The following is a 20,707-nucleotide window of genomic DNA, read 5'->3' on the forward strand; positions in this document are numbered from 1 at the left end:
AGACAGTTTAAGACATTACTCCCATGGAGAAAAGTCCGCATTGTGCTTATTGTGTTCAATGCCGATGCAATTTTTGTGTTTCATCGACACTCTGAAGGTCCACAGATTACAGAAAGCATTAAGATGTGTTTAGGAAACTACTACTAGTCTTCCAGTGTACGATCAAAGCGTAGACAGTTTAAGACATTACTCCCATGGAGAAAAGTCCATAGGGTGCTTATTGTGTTCAATGCCGATGCAATTTCTGTGTTTCATCAACATTCTGAATGTCCACAGATTACAGAATGCCTCCAGATGTGCTTCGGAAACTACTACCAGTCTTCCATCGAACGATCAAGCGTATACAGTTTAAGATTTTACTCCCATGGATAAAAGTCCGCATGGTGCTTATTGTGTTCAATGCCGAAGCTATTTTTGTGTTTCATCAACAGTCTGAAGGTCCACAGATTACAGAAAGCCTCCAGATGTGCTTCGAAAACTACTACTAGTCTTCCAGTGTACGATCAAAGCGTAGACATTGTAAGACATTACTCCCATGGAGAAAAGTCCGAATGGTGCTTATTGTGTTCAATGCCGATGCTATTTTTGTGTTCCATCGACACTGTGAAGATCCACAGATTACAGAATGCATTAAGATGCGTTTCGGAAACTACTACTAGTCTTCCAGTGTACGATCAAAGCGTAGACTGTTTAAGACATTACACCCATGGAGAAAAGTCCGCATGGTGCTTATTGTGTTCAATGCCGATGCAATATTTGTGTTTCATCAATATTCAGAATGTCCACAAATTACAGAATGCATCCAGATGTGCTTTGGAAACTACTACTAGTGTTCCATCGAACGATCAAACGTACACAGTTTATGACATTACTCCCATGGGGAAAAGTCCGCATGGTGCTTATTGTGTTCAATGCCGATTCAATTTCTGTGTTTCATCAACATTATGATTGTCCACAAATTACAGAATGCTTCCAGATGTTCTTCGGAAACTACTATTAGTCTTCCATCGAACGATCAAAGCGCAGACAGTTTAAGACATTACTCCCGTGGAGAAAAGTTCGCATGGTGCTTATTTTGTTCAATGCCGATGCTATTTTTGTGTTTCATCAACACTCTGAAGGTCCACAGATTACAGAATGCCTCCAGATGTGCTTCGGAAACTACTACTAGTCTTCCAGTGTACGATCAAAGCGTAGACAGTTTAAGACATTACTCCCATGGAGAAAAGTCGCATGGTGCTTATTGTGTTCAATGCCGATGCTATTTTTGTGTTTCATCAACACCCTGAAGGTCCACAGATTACAGAATGCCTATAGATGTGCTTCGGAAGCTACTACTAGTCCTCCAGTGAACGATCAAATCATAGACAGTTTAAGACACTACTCCCATGGAGAAAAGTCCGCATGGTGCTTATTGTGTCCAATGCCGATGCAATTTTTGTGTTTCATCAGCACTCTGAAGGTCCATAGATTACAGAATGCCTCTAGATGTGCTTCGGAAACTACTACTAGTCTTCCAGTGTACGATCAAAGAGTAGACAGTTTAAGACATTACTCCCATGGAGAAAAGTCCGCATGGTACTTATTGCGTTCAATGCCGATGCAATTTTTGTGTTTCATCAACATTCTGATTGTCCACTAATTACAGAATGCTTCCAGATGTTCTTCGGAAACTACTATTACTCTTCCATCGAACGATCAAAGCGTAGACAGTTTAAGACATTACTCCCATGGAGAAGAGTCCGCATTGTGCTTATTGTGTTCAATGCCGATGCAATTTTTGTGTTTCATCAACACTCTAAAGGTCCACAGATTACAGAATGCAACCAGATGTGCTTTGGGAACTAGTACTAGCCTCCCAGTATACGATGAAAGCGTAGACAGTTTAAGACATTACTATCATAAAGAAAAGTCCGCATGGTGCTTATTGTGTTCAAAGTCGATGCAATTTTTGTGTTTCATCAACACTCTGATTGTCCACAAATTACAGAATGCTTCCAGATGTTCTTCGGAAACTACTATTAGTCTTCCATCAAACGATCAAAGCGTAGACAGTTGAAGACATTACTCCCATGGAGAAAAGTTCGCATGGTGCTTATTGTGTCCAATGCCGATGCTATTTTTGTGTTTCATCAACACTCTGAAGGTCCACAGATTACAGAATGCCTCCAGATGTGCTTCGGAAACTACTACTAGTCTTCCAGTGTACGATTAAAGCGTAGACAGTTTAAGACATTACTCCCATGGAGAAAAGTTCGCATGGTGCTTATTGTGTTCAATGCCGATGCAATTTTTGTGTTTCATCAACACCCTGAAGGTCCACAGATTACAGAATGCCTATATATGTGCTTCGGAAGCTACTACTAGTCCTCCAGTGAACGATCAAATCATAGACAGTTTAAGACACTACTCCCATGGAGAAAAGTCCGCATGGTGCTTATTGTGTTCAATGCCGATGCAATTTTTGTGTTTCATCAGCACTCTGAAGGTCCATAGATTACAGAATGCCTCTAGATGTGCTTCGGAAACTACTACTAGTCTTCCAGTGTACGATCAAAGAGTAGACAGTTTAAGACATTACTCCCATGGAGAAAAGTCCGCATGGTACTTATTGCGTTCAATGCAGATGCAATTTTTGTGTTTCATCAACATTCTGATTGTCCACAAATTACAGAATGCTTCCAGATGTTCTTCGGAAACTACTATTAGTCTTCCATCGAACGATCAAAGCGTAGACATTGTAAGACATTACTCCCATGGAGAAAAGTCCGAATGGTGCTTATTGTGTTCAATGCCGATGCTATTTTTGTGTTCCATCGACACTGTGAAGATCCACAGATTACAGAATGCATTAAGATGCGTTTCGGAAACTACTACTAGTCTTCCAGTGTACGATCAAAGCGTAGACTGTTTAAGACATTTCTCCCATGGAGAAAAGTCCGCATGGTGCTTATTGTGTTCAATGCCGATGCAATATTTGTGTTTCATCAACACTCTGAAGGTCCACAGATTACTGAATGCCTCCAGATGTGCTTCGGAAACTACTTATAGTCTTCCAGTGTACGATCAAAGCGAAGACAGTTTAAGACATTACTCCCATGGAGATAAGTCCGCATGGTGCTTATTGTGTTCAATGCCGATGCAATTTTTGTGTTTCATCAACATTCAGAATGTCCACAAATTACAGAATGCATCCAGACGTGCTTTGGAAACTACTACTAGTCTTCCATCGAACGATCAAACGTACACAGTTTATGACATTACTCCCATGGGGAAAAGTCCGCATGGTGCTTAATGTGTTCAATGCCGATGCAATTCTTGTGTTTCATCAACACTCTGAAGGTCCACAGATTACAGAATGCATCCTGATGTGCTTCGGAAACTACTACTCGTCTTCCAGTGTACGATCAAAGCGTAGACAGTTTAAGACATTACTCCCATGGAGAAAAGTTCGCATGGTGCTTATTGTGTTCAATGCCAATGCTATTTTTGTGTTTCATCAACACTCTGAAGGTCCACAGATTACAGAATGCTTATAGATGTGCTTCGGAAACTACTACTAGTCTTCCAGTGTACGATCAAAGCGAAGACAGTTTAAGACATTACTCCGATAGAGAAAATTCCGCATGGTGCTTATTGTGTTCAATGCCGATGCAATTCTTGTGTTTCATCAACACTCTGAAGGTCCTCAGATTACAGAATGCATCCAGATGTGCTTCCGAAACTACTACTAGACTTCCAGTGTACGATCAAAGCGTTGACGGTTTAAGACATTATTCCCATGGAGAAAAGTCCGCATGGTGCTTTTTGTGTTCAATGCCGAAACAATTTTTGTGTTTCATCAACACTCTGAAGGTCCACAGATTACAGAATGCCTCCGGATGTGCTTCGGAAACTACTACTAGTTTTCCAGGGAACGATCAAAGCGTAGACAGTTTAAGACATTACTCCCATGGAGAAAAGTCTGCTTTGTGCTTATTGTGTTCAATGCCGATGCAATTTTTGTGTTTCATCGACACTCTGAAGGTCCACAGATTACAGAATGCATTAAGATGTGTTTCGGAAACTACTACTAGTCTTCCAGTGTGCGATCAAAGCGTAGACAGTTTAAGACATTACTCCCATGGAGAAAAGTCCGCAGGGTGCTTATTGTGTTCAATGCCGATGCAATTTCTGTGTTTCATCAACATTCTGAATGTCCACAGATTACAGAATGCCTCAGGATGTGCTTCGGAAACTACTACCCGTCTTCCATCGTACGATCAAGCGTATCCAGTTTAAGACATTATTCCCATGGAGAAAAGTCCGCATGGTGCTTATTGTGTTAAATGCCGATGCTATTTTTGTGTTTCATCAACACTCTGAAGGTCCACAGATTACAGAAAGCCTCCAGATGTGCTTCGGAAACTACTACTAGTCTTCCAGTGTACGATCAAAGCGTAGACATTTTAAGACATTACTCCCATGGAGAAAAGTCCGCATGGTGCATATTGTGTTCAATGCCGATGCAATTTTTGTGTTTCATCAACACTCCGAAGGTCCACAGATTACAGAAGGCCTCCAGATGTGCTTCGGAAACTACTACTAGTCTCCCAGTGTACGATCAAAGCGTAGCCAGTTTAAGACATTACTCCCATGGAGAAAAGTCCGCATGGTGCTTATTGTGCTCAAAGTCGATGCAATTTTTGTGTTTCATCAACACTCTGAAGGTCCACAGATTACAGAATGCATCCAGTTGTGCTTCGGAAACTACTATTAGACTTCCAGTGAACGATCAAAGCGTAGACAGTTTAAGACATTACTCTCATGGATAAAAGTCCGCATGGTGCTTTTTGTGCTCAATGCAGATGCAATTTTTGTGTTTCATCAACACTCTGAAGGTCCACAGATTACAGAATGCTTATAGATGTGCTTCGGAAACTACTTTTAGTCTTCTAGTGTACGTTCAAAGCGTAGACAGTTAAAGACGTTACTCCCTTGGAGAAAAGTCCGCATGGGGCTTATTGTGATCAATGCCGATGCAATTTTTGTGTTTCATCAACACTCTGAAGGTCCATAGATTACAGAATGCATCCTGATGTGCTTCGTAAACTACTACTAGTCTTCCAGTGTACGATCAAAGCGTAGACAGTTTAAGACATTACTAACATGGAGAAGAGTCCGCATGGTGCTTATTGTGTTCAATCCCGATGCAATTTTTGTGTTTCAACAACACGCTGAAGGTCCTCAGATTACAGAATGCATCCTGATGTGCTTCGGAAACTTCTACTCGTCTTCCAGTGTACGATCAAAGCGTAGACATTTTAAGACATTACTCCCATGGAGGAAAGTCCGCATGGTACTTATTGTGTTCAATGCCGATGCAATTTTTGTGTTTCATCAACATTCTGACTGTCCACAAATTACAGAATGCTTCCAGATGTTCTTCGGAAACTACTATTAGTCTTCGATCGAACGATCAAAGCGTAGACAGTTTAAGACATTACTCCCATGGAGATAAGTCCACATGGTGCTTATTGTGTTCAATGCCGATGCAATTTTTGTGTTTCATCAACATTCAGAATGTCCACAAATTACAGAATGCATCCAGATGTGCTTTGGAAACTACTACTAGTCTTCCATCGAACGATCAAACGTACACAGTTTATGACATTACTACCATGGGGAAAAGTCCGCATGGTGCTTATTGTGTTCAATGCCGATTCAATTTCTGTGTTTCATCAACATTCTGATTGTCCACAAATTACAGAATGCTTCCAGATGTTCTTCGGAAACTACTATTAGTCTTCCATCGAACGATCAAAGCGTAGACAGTTTAAGACATTACTCCCATGGAGAAAAGTTCGCATGGTGCTTATTGTGTTCAATGCCGATGCTATTTTTGTGTTTCATCAACACTCTGAAGGTCCACAGATTACAGAATGCCTCCAGATGTGCTTCGGAAACTACTACTAGACTTCCAGTGTACGATCAAAGCGTAGACAGTTTAAGACATTACTCCCATGGAGAAAAGTTCGCATGGTGCTTATTGTGTTCAATGCCGATGCTATTTTTGTGTTTCATCAACACCCTGAAGGTCCACAGATTACAGAATGCCTATAGATGTGCTTCGGAAGCTACTACTAGTCCTCCAGTGAACGATCAAATCATAGACAGTTTAAGACACTACTCCCATGGAGAAAAGTCCGCATGGTGCTCATTGTGTTCAATGCCGATGCAATTTTTGTGTTTCATCAGCACTCTGAAGGTCCATAGATTACAGAATGCCTCTAGATGTGCTTCGGAAACTAGTACTAGTCTTCCAGTGTACGATCAAAGAGTAGACAGTTTAAGACATTACTCCCATGGAGAAAAGTCCGCATGGTACTTATTGCGTTCAATGCAGATGCAATTTTTGTGTTTCATCAACATTCTGATTGTCCACAAATTACAGAATGCTTCCAGATGTTCTTCGGAAACTACTATTAGTCTTCCATCGAACGATCAAAGCGTAGACATTGTAAGACATTACTCCCATGGAGAAAAGTCCGAATGGTGCTTATTGTGTTCAATGCCGATGCTATTTTTGTGTTCCAAAGACACTGTGAAGATCCACAGATTACAGAATGCATTAAGATGCGTTTCGGAAACTACTACTAGTCTTCCAGTGTACGATCAAAGCGTAGACTGTTTAAGACATTACTCCCATGGAGAAAAGTCCGCATGGTGCTTATTGTGTTCAATGCCGATGCAATATTTGTGTTTCATCAACACTCTGAAGGTCCACAGATTACAGAATGCCTCCAGATGTGCTTCGGAAACTACTTCTAGTCTTCCAGTGTACGATCAAAGCGAAGACAGTTTAAGACATTACTCCCATGGAGATAAGTCCGCATGGTGCTTATTGTGTTCAATGCCGATGCAATTTTTGTGTTTCATCAACATTCAGAATGTCCACAAATTACAGAATGCATCCAGACGTGCTTTGGAAACTACTACTAGTCTTCCATCGAACGATCAAACGTACACAGTTTATGACATTACTCCCATGGGGAAAAGTCCGCATGGTGCTTAATGTGTTCAATGCCGATTCAATTTCTGTGTTTCATCAACATTCTGATTGTCCACAAATTACAGAATGCTTCCACATGTTCTTCGGAAACTACTATTAGTCTTCCATCGAACGATCAAAGCGTAGACAGTTTAAGACATTACTCCCATGGAGAAAAGTTCGCATGGTGCTTATTGTGTTCAATGCCGATGCTATTTTTGTGTTTCATCAACACTCTGAAGGTCCACAGATTTCAGAATGCATCCAGATGTGGTTCGGAAACTACTATTAGTCTTCCAGTGAACGATCAAAGCGTAGACAGTTTAAGACATTACTCTCATGGAGAAAAGTCCGCATGGTGCTTATTGTGTTCAATGCCGATTCAATTTCTGTGTTTCATCAACACTCTGAAGTTCCACAAATTACAGAATGCCTCCAGATGTGCTTCGGAAGCTACTAATAGTCTTCCAGTGAACGATCAAATCCTAGACAGTTCAAGACACTACTCCCATGGAGAAAAGTCCGCATGGTGCTTATTGTGCTCAATGCCGATGCAATTTTTGTGTTTCATCAACACTCTGAAGGTCCACAGATTACAGAATTCATCCTGATGTGCTTCGGAAACTACTACTCGTCTTCCAGTGTACGATCAAAGCGTAGACAGTTTAAGACATTACTCCCATGGAGAAAAGTTCGCATGGTGCTTATTGTGTTCAATGCCAATGCTATTTTTGTGTTTCATCAACACTCTGAAGGTCCACAGATTACAGAATGCTTATAGATGTGCTTCGGAAACTACTACTAGTCTTCCAATGTACGATCAAAGCGAAGACAGTTTAAGACATTACTCCCATAGAGAAAATTCCGCATGGTGCTTATTGTGTTCAATGCCGATGCAATTCTTGTGTTTCATCAACACTCAGAAGGTCCTCAGATTACAGAATGCATCCAGATGTGCTTCCGAAACTACTACTAGACTTCCAGTGTACGATCAAAGCGTTGACAGTTTAAGACATTATTCCCATGGAGAAAAGTCCGCATGGTGCTTATTGTGTTCAATGCCGATGCTATTTTTGTGTTTCATCAACACTCTGAAGGTCCACAGATTACAGAAAGCCTCCTGATGTGCTTAGGAAACTACTACTAGTCTTCCAGTGTACGATCAAAGCGTAGACATTTTAAGACATTACTCCCATGGAGAAAAGTCCGCATGGTGCATACTGTGTTCAATGCCGATGCAATTTTTGTGTTTCATCAACACTCCGAAGGTCCACAGATTACAGAATGCCTCCAGATGTGCTTCGGAAACTACTACTAGTCTCCCAGTGTACGATCAAAGCGTAGACAGTTTAAGACATTACTCCCATGGAGAAAAGTCCGCATGGTGCTTATTGTGTTCAAAGTCGATGCAATTTTTGTGTTTCATCAACACTCTGAAGGTCCACAGATTACAGAATGCATCCAGTTGTGCTTCGGAAACTACTATTAGACTTCCAGTGAACGATCAAAGCGTAGACAGTTTAAGACATTACTCTCATGGATAAAAGTCCGCATGGTGCTTATTGTGCTCAATGCAGATGCAATTTTTGTGTTTCATCAACACTCTGAATGTCCTCAGATTACAGAATGCATCCTGATGTGCTTCGGAAACTTCTACTCGTCTTCCAGTGTACGATCAAAGCGTAGACAGTTTAAGACATTACTCCCATGGAGAAAAGGTCGCATGGTGCTTATTGTGTTCAATGCCGATGCTATTTTTGTGTTTCGTCAACACTCTGAAGGTCCACAGATTTCAGAATGCTTATAGATGTGCTTCGGAAACTACTTTTAGTCTTCTAGTGTCCGTTCAAAGCGTAGACAGTTTAAGACGTTACTCCCTTGGAGAAAAGTCCGCATGGGGCTTATTGTGATCAATGCCGATGCAATTTTTGTGTTTCATCAACACTCTGAAGGTCCATAGATTACAGAATGCATCCTGATGTGCTTCGTAAACTACTACTAGTCTTCCAGTGTACGATCAAAGCGTAGACAGTTTAAGACATTACTAACATGGAGAAGAGTCCGCATGGTGCTTATTGTGTTCAATCCCGATGCAATTTTTGTGTTTCAACAACACGCTGAAGGTCCTCAGATTACAGAATGCATCCTGATGTGCTTCGGAAACTTCTACTCGTCTTCCAGTGTACGATCAAAGCGTAGACATTTTAAGACATTACTCCCATGGAGAAAAGTCCGCATGGTACTTATTGTGTTCAATGCCGATGCAATTTTTGTGTTTCATCAACATTCTGACTGTCCACAAATTACAGAATGCTTCCAGATGTTCTTCGGAAACTACTATTAGTCTTCGATCGAACGATCAAAGCGTAGACAGTTTAAGACATTACTCCCATGGAGAAAAGTCCGCATTGTGTTTATTGTGTTCAATGCCGATGAAATTTTTGTGTTTCATCAACACTCTAAAGGTCCACAGATTACAGAATGCATCCAGATGTGCTTTGGAAACTAGTACTAGTCTTCCAGTGTACGATGAAAGCGCAGACAGTTTAAGACATTACTATCATATAGAAAAGTTCGCATGGCGCTTATTGTGTTCAAAGTCAATGCAATTTTTGTGTTTCATCAACACTCTGAAGTTCCACAGATTACAGAATGCTTATAGATGTGCTTCGGAAACTACTTTTAGTCTTGTAGTGCACGTTCAAAGCGTAGACAGTTTAAGACATTACTCCCATAGAGAAAATTCCGCATGGTACTTATTGTGTTCAATGCCGATGCAATTTTTGTGTTTCATCAACATTCTGATTGTCCACAAATTACAGAATGCTTCCAGATGTTCTTCGGAAACTACTATTAGTCTTCCATCGAACGATCAAAGCGTAGACAGTTTAAGACATTACTCCCATGGAGAAAAGTCCGCATTGTGCTTATTGTGTTCAATGCCGATGCAATTTTTGTGTTTCACCAACACTCTAAAGGTCCACAGATTACAGAATGCATCCAGATGTGCTTTGGAAACTAGTACTAGTCTTCCAGTGAACGATGAAAGCGTAGACAGTTTAAGACATTACTATCACGGAGATAAGTCCGCATGGTGCTTATTGTGTTCAAAGTCGATGCAATTTTTGTGTTTCATCAACACTCTGAAGGTCCACAGGTTACAGAATGCATCCAGATGTGCTTCAGAAACTACTATTAGTCTTCCAGTGAACGATCAAAGCGAAGACAGTTTAAGACATTACTCTCATGGAGAAAAGTCCGCATGGTGCTTATTGTGATCAATGCCGATGCTATTTTTGTGTTTCATCAACACTCTGAAGGTCCTCAGATTACAGAATGCATCCAGATGTGCTTCCGAAACTACTACTAGTCTTCCAGTGTACGAACAAAGCGTTGACAGTTTAAGACATTATTCCCATGTAGAAAAGTCTGCATGGTGTTTATTGTGTTCAATGCCGATGCAATTTTTGTGTTTCATCAACACTCTGAAGGTCCACAGATTACAGAATGCCTCCAGATGTGCTTCGGAAACTACTACTAGTCTTCCAGTGTACGATCAAAGCGTAGGCAGTTTAAGACATTACTCCCATGGAGAAAAGTCCGAATGGTGCTTATTGTGTTCAATGCCGATGCAATTTTTGTGTTTCATCGACACTCTGAAGGTCCACAGATTACAGAATGCATTAAGATGCGTTTCGGAAACTACTACTAGTCTTCCAGTGTACGATCAAAGCGTAGACAGTTTAAGACGTTAATCCCTTGGAGAAAAGTCCGCATGGTGCTTATTGTGTTCAATGCCGATGCAATTTAGTGTTTCATCAACACTCTGAGTGTCCATAGTTTACAGACTGCCTCCAGATGTGCTACGGAAACTACTACTAGTCTTCCAGTGTACGATCAAAGAGTAGACAGTTTAAGACATTACCCCCATGGAGAAAAGTCCGCATGGTACTTATTGTGTTCAATGCCGATGCAATTTTTGTGTTTCATCAACACTCTGAAGGTCCACAGATTACAGAATGCCTCCAGATGTGCTTCAGAAACTACTTCTAGTCTTCCAGTGTACGATCAAAGCGTAGACAGTTTAAGACATCACTCTAATGGAGAAAACTCCGCATGGTGCATATTGCGTTCAATGCCGATGCAATTTTTGTGTTTCATCAACACTCTGAAGATATACAGATTACAGAATGCCTCCAGATGTGCTTCCGAAACTACTACTAGTCTTCCAGTGAACGATCAAATCCTAGACAGTTTAAGACACTACTCCCATTGAGAAAAGTCCGCATGGTGCTTATTGTGCTCAATGCCGATGCAATTTTAGTGTTTCATCAACACTCTGAAGGTCCTCAGATTACAGAATGCATCCTGATGTGCTTCGGAAACTACTACTCGTCTTCCAGTGTACGATCAAAGCGTAGACAGTTTAAGACATTACTCTCATGGAGAAAAGTTCGCATGGTGCTTATTGTGTTCAATGCCGATGCTATTTTTTTGTTACATCAACACTATGAAGGTCCACAGATTACAGAATGCCTCCAGATGTGCTTCGGAAACTACTACTGGTCTTCCAGTGTACGATCAAAGCGTAGACAGTTTAAGACATTACTCCCATGGAGAAAAGTCCGCATGGTGCTTATTGTGTTTAAAGTCGATTCAATTTTTGTGTTTCATCAACACTCTGAAGGTCCACAGATTTCAGAATGCATCCAGATGTGCTTCGGAAACTACTATTAGTCTTCCAGTGAACGATCAAAGCGTAGACAGTTTAAGACATTACTCTCATGGAGAAAAGTCCGCATTGTGCTTATTGTGTTCAATGCCGATTCAATTTCTGTGTTTCATCACCACTCTGAAGTTCCACAGATTACAGAATGAATCCAGATGTGCTTCGGAAGCTACTACTAGTCTTCCAGTGAACGATCAAATCCTAGACAGTTTAAGACAATACTCCCATGGAGAAACGTCCGCATGGTGCTTATTGTGCTCAATGCCGATGCAATTTTTTTGTTTCATCAACTTTCTGAAGGTCCACAGATTACAGAATGCATCCTGATGTGCTTCGGAAACTACTACTCGTCTTCCAGTGTACGATCAATGCGTAGACAGATTAAGACATTACTCCCATGGAGAAAAGTTCGCATGGTGCTTATTGTGTTCAATGCCAATGCTATTTTTATGCTTCATCAACACTCTGAAGGTCCACAGCTTACAGAATGCATCCTGATGTGCTTCGGAAACTACTACTCGTCTTCCAGTGTACGATCAAATCGTAGACAGTTTAAGCCATTACTCCCATGGAGAAAAGTTCGCATGGTGCTTATTGTGTTCAATGCCAATGCTATTTTTGTGTTTCATCAACACTCTGAAGGTCCTCAGATTACAGAATGCATCCAGATGTGCTTCCGAAACTACTACTAGTCTTCCAGTGTACGATCAAAGCGTAGACAGTTTAAGACATTATTCCCATGGAGAAAAGTCGGCATGGTGCTTATTGTGTGCAATGCCGATGCAATTTTTGTGTTTCATCAACACTCTGAAGGTCCACAGATTACAGAATGCCCCTAGATGTGCTTCGGAAACTACTACTAGTCTTCCAGGGAACGATCAAAGCGTAGACAGTTTAAGACATTACTCCCATGGAGAAAAGTCCGCATTGTGCTTATTGTGTTCAATGCCGATGCAATTTTTGTGTTTCATCGACACTCTGAAGGTCCACAGATTAAAGAATGCACTACGATGTGTTTCGGAAACTACTACTAGTCTTCCAGTGTACGATCAAAGCATAGAAGGTTTAAGACATTACTCCCTTGGAGAAAAGTCCACATGGTGCTTATTGTGTTCAATGCCGATGCAATTTTTGTGTTTCATCAACACTCTGAAGGTCCACAGATTACAGAATGCCTCCAGATGTGCTTCGGAAACTACTTCTACTCTTCCAGTGTACGATCAAAGCGAAGACAGTTTAAGACATTACTCCCATGGAGATAAGTCCGCATGGTGCTTATTGTGTTCAATGCCGATGCAATTTTTGTGTTTCATCAACATTCTGAATGTCCACAAATTACAGAATGCATCCAGATGTGCTTCGGAAACTACTACTAGTCTTCCATCGAACGATCAAACGTACACAGTTTATGACATTACTCCCAAGGGGAAAAGTCCGCATGGTGCTTATTGTGTTCAATTCCGATTCAATTTCTGTGTTTCATCATCACTCTGAAGGTCCACAGATTACAGAATGCCTCCAGATGTGCTTCGGAAGCTACTACTAGTCTTCTAGTGCACGATCAAATCATAGACAGTTTAAGACACTACTCCCATGGAGAAAAGTCCGCATGGTGCTTATTGCGCTCAATGCCGATGCAATTTTTGTGTTTCATCAACACTCTGAAGGTCCTCAGATCGCAGAATGCATCCTGATGTGCTTCGGAAACTACTACTCGTCTTCAAGTGTACGATCAAAGCGTAGACAGTTTAAGACATTACTCCCATGGAGAAAAGTTCGCATGGTGCTTATTGTGTTCAATGCCGATGCTATTTTTGTGTTTCATCTACACTCTGAAGGTCCTCAGATTACAGAATGCATCCTGATGTGCTTCGGAAACTACTACTCGTATTCCAGTGTACGATCAAAGCGTAGACAGTTTAAGACATTACTCCCAAGGAGAAAAGTTCGCATGGTGCTTATTGTTTTCAATGCCGATGCAATTTTTGTGTTTCATCAACACTCTGAAGGTCCTCAGATTACAGAATGCATCCAGATGTGCTTCCGAAACTACTACTAGTCTTCCAGTGTACGATCAAAGCGTAGACAGTTTAAGACATTATTCCCATGGAGAAAAGTGCGCATGGTGCTTATTGTGTTCAATGCCGATGCAATTTTTGTGTTTCATCAACACTCTGTAGGTCCACAGATTACAGAATGCCTCCAGATGTGCTTAGGAAACTACTACTAGTCTGCCAGGGAACGATCAAAGCGTAGACAGTTTAAGACATATCTCCCATGGAGAAAAGTCCGCATTGTGCTTATTGTGTTCAATGCCGATGCAGTTTTTGTATTTCATCGACACTCTGAAGGTCCACAGCATACAGAATGCATTAAGATGTGTTTCGGAAACTACTACTAGTGTTCCAGTGTACGATCAAAGTGTAGACAGTTTAAGACATTACTCCCTTGGAGAAAAGTCCGCATGGTGCTTATTGTGTTCAATGCCGATGCAATTTTTGTGTTTCATCAACATTCTGAATGTCCACAAATTACAGAATGCCTCCAGATGTGCTTCGGAAACTACTACTAGTCTTCCATCGAACGATAAAAGCGTAGACAGTTTATGACATTACTCCCATGGAGAAAAGTGCAAATTGTGCTTATTGTGTTCAATGCCGATGCAATTTTTGTGTTTCATCAACACTCTGAAGGTCCACAGATTACAGAATGCCTCCAGATGCGCTTCGGAACCTACTACTAGTCTTCCAATGTACGATCAAAGCGTAGACAGATTAAGACATTACTGCCTTGGAGATAAGTCCGGATGGTGCTTATTGTGTTCAATGCCGATGCAATTTTTGTGTTTCATCAACACTCTGAAGGTCCACAGATTACAGAATGCCTCCAGATGTGCTTCGGAAACTACTACTAGTCTTCCAGTGTACGATCAAAGCGTAGACAGTTTAAGACATTACTCAGATGGAAAACAGACCGCATTGTGCTTATTGTGTTCAATGCCGATGCAATTCTTGTGTTTCATCAACACTCTGAAGGTCCACATATTACAGAATGCATCCAGTTGTGCTTCGGAAACTACTATTAGACTTATAGTGAACGATGAAAGCGTAGACAGTTTAAGACATTACTCTCATGGATAAAAGTCCGCATGGTGCTTATTGTGCTCAATGCAGATGCAATTTTTGTGTTTCATCAACACTCTGAAGCTCCTCAGATTACAGAATGCATCCTGATGTGCTTCAGAAACTTCTACTCGTCTTCCAGTGTACGATCAAAGCGTAGACAGTTTAAGACATTACTCCCATGGAGAACAGTCCGCATTGTGCTTATTGTGTTCAATGCCGATGCAATTTTTGTGTTTCATCAACACTCTGAAGGTCCACAGATTACAGAATGCATCCAGATGTGCTTCGGAAACTACTATTAGACTTCCAGTGAACGATCAAAGCGTAGACAGTTTAAGACATTACTAACATAGAGAAAATTCCGCATGGTGCTTATTGTGTTCAATGCCGATTCAATTTCTGTGTTTCATCAACACTCTGAAGGTCCACAGAATACAGAATGCCTCCAGATGTGCTTCGGAAGCTACTACTAATCTTCCAGTGAACGATCAATTCCTAGACAGTTTAAGACATTACTCCCATGGAGAACAGTCCGCATTGTGCTTATTGTGTTCAATGCCGATGCAATTTTTGTGTTTCACCAACACTCTAAAGGTCCACAGATTACAGAATGCATCCAGATGTGCTTTGGAAACTAGTACTAGTCTTCCAGTGAACGATGAAAGCGTAGACAGTTTAAGACATTACTATCACGGAGATAAGTCCGCATGGTGCTTATTGTGTTCAAAGTCGATGCAATTTTTGTGTTTCATCAACACTCTGAAGGTCCACAGGTTACAGAATGCATCCAGATGTGCTTCAGAAACTACTATTAGTCTTCCAGTGAACGATCAAAGCGAAGACAGTTTAAGACATTACTCTCATGGAGAAAAGTCCGCATGGTGCTTATTGTGATCAATGCCGATGCTATTTTTGTGTTTCATCAACACTCTGAAGGTCCTCAGATTACAGAATGCATCCAGATGTGCTTCCGAAACTACTACTAGTCTTCCAGTGTACGAACAAAGCGTTGACAGTTTAAGACATTATTCCCATGTAGAAAAGTCTGCATGGTGTTTATTGTGTTCAATGCCGATGCAATTTTTGTGTTTCATCAACACTCTGAAGGTCCACAGATTACAGAATGCCTCCAGATGTGCTTCGGAAACTACTACTAGTCTTCCAGTGTACGATCAAAGCGTAGGCAGTTTAAGACATTACTCCCATGGAGAAAAGTCCGAATGGTGCTTATTGTGTTCAATGCCGATGCAATTTTTGTGTTTCATCGACACTCTGAAGGTCCACAGATTACAGAATGCATTTAGATGCGTTTCGGAAACTACTACTAGTCTTCCAGTGTACGATGAAAGCGTAGACAGTTTAAGACGTTAATCCCTTGGAGAAAAGTCCGCATGGTGCTTATTGTGTTCAATGCCGATGCAATTTAGTGTTTCATCAACACTCTGAGTGTCCATAGTTTACAGACTGCCTCCAGATGTGCTACGGAAACTACTACTAGTCTTCCAGTGTACGATCAAAGAGTAGACAGTTTAAGACATTACCCCCATGGAGAAAAGTCCGCATGGTACTTATTGTGTTCAATGCCGATGCAATTTTTGTGTTTCATCAACACTCTGAAGGTCCACAGATTACAGAATGCCTCCAGATGTGCTTCAGAAACTACTTCTAGTCTTCCAGTGTGCGATCAAAGCGTAGACAGTTTAAGACATCACTCTAATGGAGAAAACTCCGCATGGTGCATATTGTGTTCAATGCCGATGCAATTTTTGTGTTTCATCAACACTCTGAAGATATACAGATTACAGAATGCCTCCAGATGTGCTTCCGAAACTACTACTAGTCTTCCAGTGAACGATCAAATCCTAGACAGTTTAAGACACTACTCCCATTGAGAAAAGTCCGCATGGTGCTTATTGTGCTCAATGCCGATGCAATTTTAGTGTTTCATCAACACTCTGAAGGTCCTCAGATTACAGAATGCATCCTGATGTGCTTCGGAAACTACTACTCGTCTTCCAGTGTACGATCAAAGCGTAGACAGTTTAAGACATTACTCCCATGGAGAAAAGTTCGCATGGTGCTTATTGTGTTCAATGCCGATGCTATTTTTTTGTTTCATCAACACTATGAAGGTCCACAGATTACAGAATGCCTCCAGATGTGCTTCGGAAACTACTACTAGTCTTCCAGTGTACGATCAAAGCGTAGACAGTTTAAGACATTACTCCCATGGAGAAAAGTCCGCATGGTGCTTATTGTGTTTAAAGTCGATTCAATTTTTGTGTTTCATCAACACTCTGAAGGTCCACAGATTTCAGAATGCATCCAGATGTGCTTCGGAAACTACTATTAGTCTTCCAGTGAACGATCAAAGCGTAGACAGTTTAAGACATTACTCTCATGGAGAAAAGTCCGCATTGTGCTTATTGTGTTCAATGCCGATTCAATTTCTGTGTTTCATCAACACTCTGAAGTTCCACAGATTACAGAATGAATCCAGATGTGCTTCGGAAGCTACTACTAGTCTTCCAGTGAACGATCAAATCCTAGACAGTTTAAGACAATACTCCCATGGAGAAAAGTCCGCATGGTGCTTATTGTGCTCAATGCCGATGCAATTTTTTTGTTTCATCAACTTTCTGAAGGTCCACAGATTACAGAATGCATCCTGATGTGCTTCGGAAACTACTACTCGTCTTCCAGTGTACGATCAATGCGTAGACAGATTAAGACATTACTCCCATGGAGAAAAGTTCGCATGGTGCTTATTGTGTTCAATGCCAATGCTATTTTTGTGCTTCATCAACACTCTGAAGGTCCACAGCTTACAGAATGCATCCTGATGTGCTTCGGAAACTACTACTCGTCTTCCAGTGTACGATCAAATCGTAGACAGTTTAAGCCATTACTCCCATGGAGAAAAGTTCGCATGGTGCTTATTGTGTTCAATGCCGATGCAATTTTTGTGTTTCATCAACACTCTGAAGGTCCTCAGATTACAGAATGCATCCAGATGTGCTTCCGAAACTACTACTAGTCTTCCAGTGTACGATCAAAGCGTAGACAGTTTAAGACATTATTCCCATGGAGAAAAGTCGGCATGGTGCTTATTGTGTGCAATGCCGATGCAATTTTTGTGTTTCATCAACACTCTGAAGGTCCACAGATTACAGAATGCCCCTAGATGTGCTTCGGAAACTACTACTAGTCTTCCAGGGAACGATCAAAGCGTAGACAGTTTAAGACATTACTCCCATGGAGAAAAGTCCGCATTGTGCTTATTGTGTTCAATGCCGATGCAATTTTTGTGTTTCATCGACACTCTGAAGGTCCACAGATTAAAGAATGCACTACGATGTGTTTCGGAAACTACTACTAGTCTTCCAGTGTACGATCAAAGCATAGAAGGTTTAAGACATTACTCCCTTGGAGAAAAGTCCGCATGGTGCTTATTGTGTTCAATGCCGATGCAATTTTTGTGTTTCATCAACACTCTGAAGGTCCACAGATTACAGAATGCCTCCAGATGTGCTTCGGAAACTACTTCTAGTCTTCCAGTGTACGATCAAAGCGAAGACAGTTTAAGACATTACTCCCATGGAGATAAGTCCGCATGGTGCTTATTGTGTTCAATGCCGATGCAATTTTTGTGTTTCATCAACATTCTGAATGTCCACAAATTACAGAATGCATCCAGATGTGCTTCGGAAACTACTACTAGTCTTCCATCGAACGATCAAACGTACACAGTTTATGACATTACTCCCAAGGGGAAAAGTACGCATGGTGCTTATTGTGTTCAATTCCGATTCAATTTCTGTGTTTCATCATCACTCTGAAGGTCCACAGATTACAGAATGCCTCCAGATGTGCTTCGGAAGCTACTACTAGTCTTCTAGTGCACGATCAAATCATAGACAGTTTAAGACACTACTCCCATGGAGAAAAGTCCGCATGGTGCTTATTGCGCTCAATGCCGATGCAATTTTTGTGTTTCATCAACACTCTGAAGGTCCTCAGATCGCAGAATGCATCCTGATGTGCTTCGGAAACTACTACTCGTCTTCAAGTGTACGATCAAAGCGTAGACAGTTTAAGACATTACTCCCATGGAGAAAAGTTCGCATGGTGCTTATTGTGTTCAATGCCGATGCTATTTTTGTGTTTCATCTACACTCTGAAGGTCCTCAGATTACAGAATGCATCCTGATGTGCTTCGGAAACTACTACTCGTCTTCCAGTGTACGATCAAAGCGTAGACAGTTTAAGACATTACTCCCAAGGAGAAAAGTTCGCATGGTGCTTATTGTTTTCAATGCCGATGCAATTTTTGTGTTTCATCAACACTCTGAAGGTCCTCAGATTACAGAATGCATCCAGATGTGCTTCCGAAACTACTACTAGTCTTCCAGTGTACGATCAAAGAGTAGACAGTTTAAGACATTATTCCCATGGAGAAAAGTGCGCATGGTGCTTATTGTGTTCAATGCCGATGCAATTTTTGTGTTTCATCAACACTCTGTAGGTCCACAGATTACAGAATGCCTCCAGATGTGCTTAGGAAACTACTACTAGTCTGCCAGGGAACGATCAAAGCGTGGACAGTTTAAGACATATCTCCCATGGAGAAAAGTCCGCATTGTGCTTATTGTGTTCAATGCCGATGCAGTTTTTGTATTTCATCGACACTCTGAAGGTCCACAGCATACAGAATGCATTAAGATGTGTTTCGGAAACTACTACTAGTGTTCCAGTGTACGATCAAAGTGTAGACAGTTTAAGACATTACTCCCTTGGAGAAAAGTCCGCATGGTGCTTATTGTGTTCAATGCCGATGCAATTTTTGTGTTTCATCAACATTCTGAATGTCCACAAATTACAGAATGCCTCCAGATGTGCTTCGGAAACTACTACTAGTCTTCCATCGAACGATAAAAGCGTAGACAGTTTATGACATTACTCCCATGGGGAAAAGTGCAAATTGTGCTTATTGTGTTCCATGCCGATGCAATTTTTGTGTTTCATCAACACTCTGAAGGTCCACAGATTACAGAATGCCTCCAGATGCGCTTCGGAACCTACTACTAGTCTTCCAGTGTACGATCAAAGCGTAGACAGATTAAGACATTACTGCCTTGGAGAAAAGTCCGGATGGTGCTTATTGTGTTCAATGCCGATGCAATTTTTGTGTTTCATCAACACTCTGAAGGTCCACAGATTACAGAATGCCTCCAGATGTGCTTCGGAAACTACTACTAGTCTTCCAGTGTACGATCAAAGCGTAGACAGTTTAAGACATTACTCAGATGGAAAACAGACCGCATTGTGCTTATTGTGTTCAATGCCGATGCAATTTTTGTGTTTCATCAACACTCTGAAGGTCCACATATTACAGAATGCATCCAGTTGTGCTTCGGAAACTACTATTAGACTTATAGTGAACGATGAAAGCGTAGACAGTTTAAGACATTACTCTCATGGATAAAAGTCCGCATGGTGCTTATTGTGCTCAATGCAGATGCAATTTTTGTGTTTCATCAACACTCTGAAGCTCCTCAGATTACAGAATGCATCCTGATGTGCTTCAGAAACTTCTACTCGTCTTCCAGTGTACGATCAAAGCGTAGACAGTTTAAGACATTACTCCCATGGAGAACAGTCCGCATTGTGCTTATTGTGTTCAATGCCGATGCAATTTTTGTGTTTCATCAACACTCTGAAGGTCCACAGATTACAGAATGCATCCAGATGTGCTTCGGAAACTACTATTAGACTTCCAGTGAACGATCAAAGCGTAGACAGTTTAAGACATTACTAACATAG

The sequence above is a fragment of the Schistocerca gregaria genome, chromosome 3, assembly GCF_023897955.1.
Source record: "Schistocerca gregaria isolate iqSchGreg1 chromosome 3, iqSchGreg1.2, whole genome shotgun sequence".
Classification (NCBI taxonomy): Eukaryota; Metazoa; Arthropoda; class Insecta; order Orthoptera; family Acrididae; genus Schistocerca; species Schistocerca gregaria.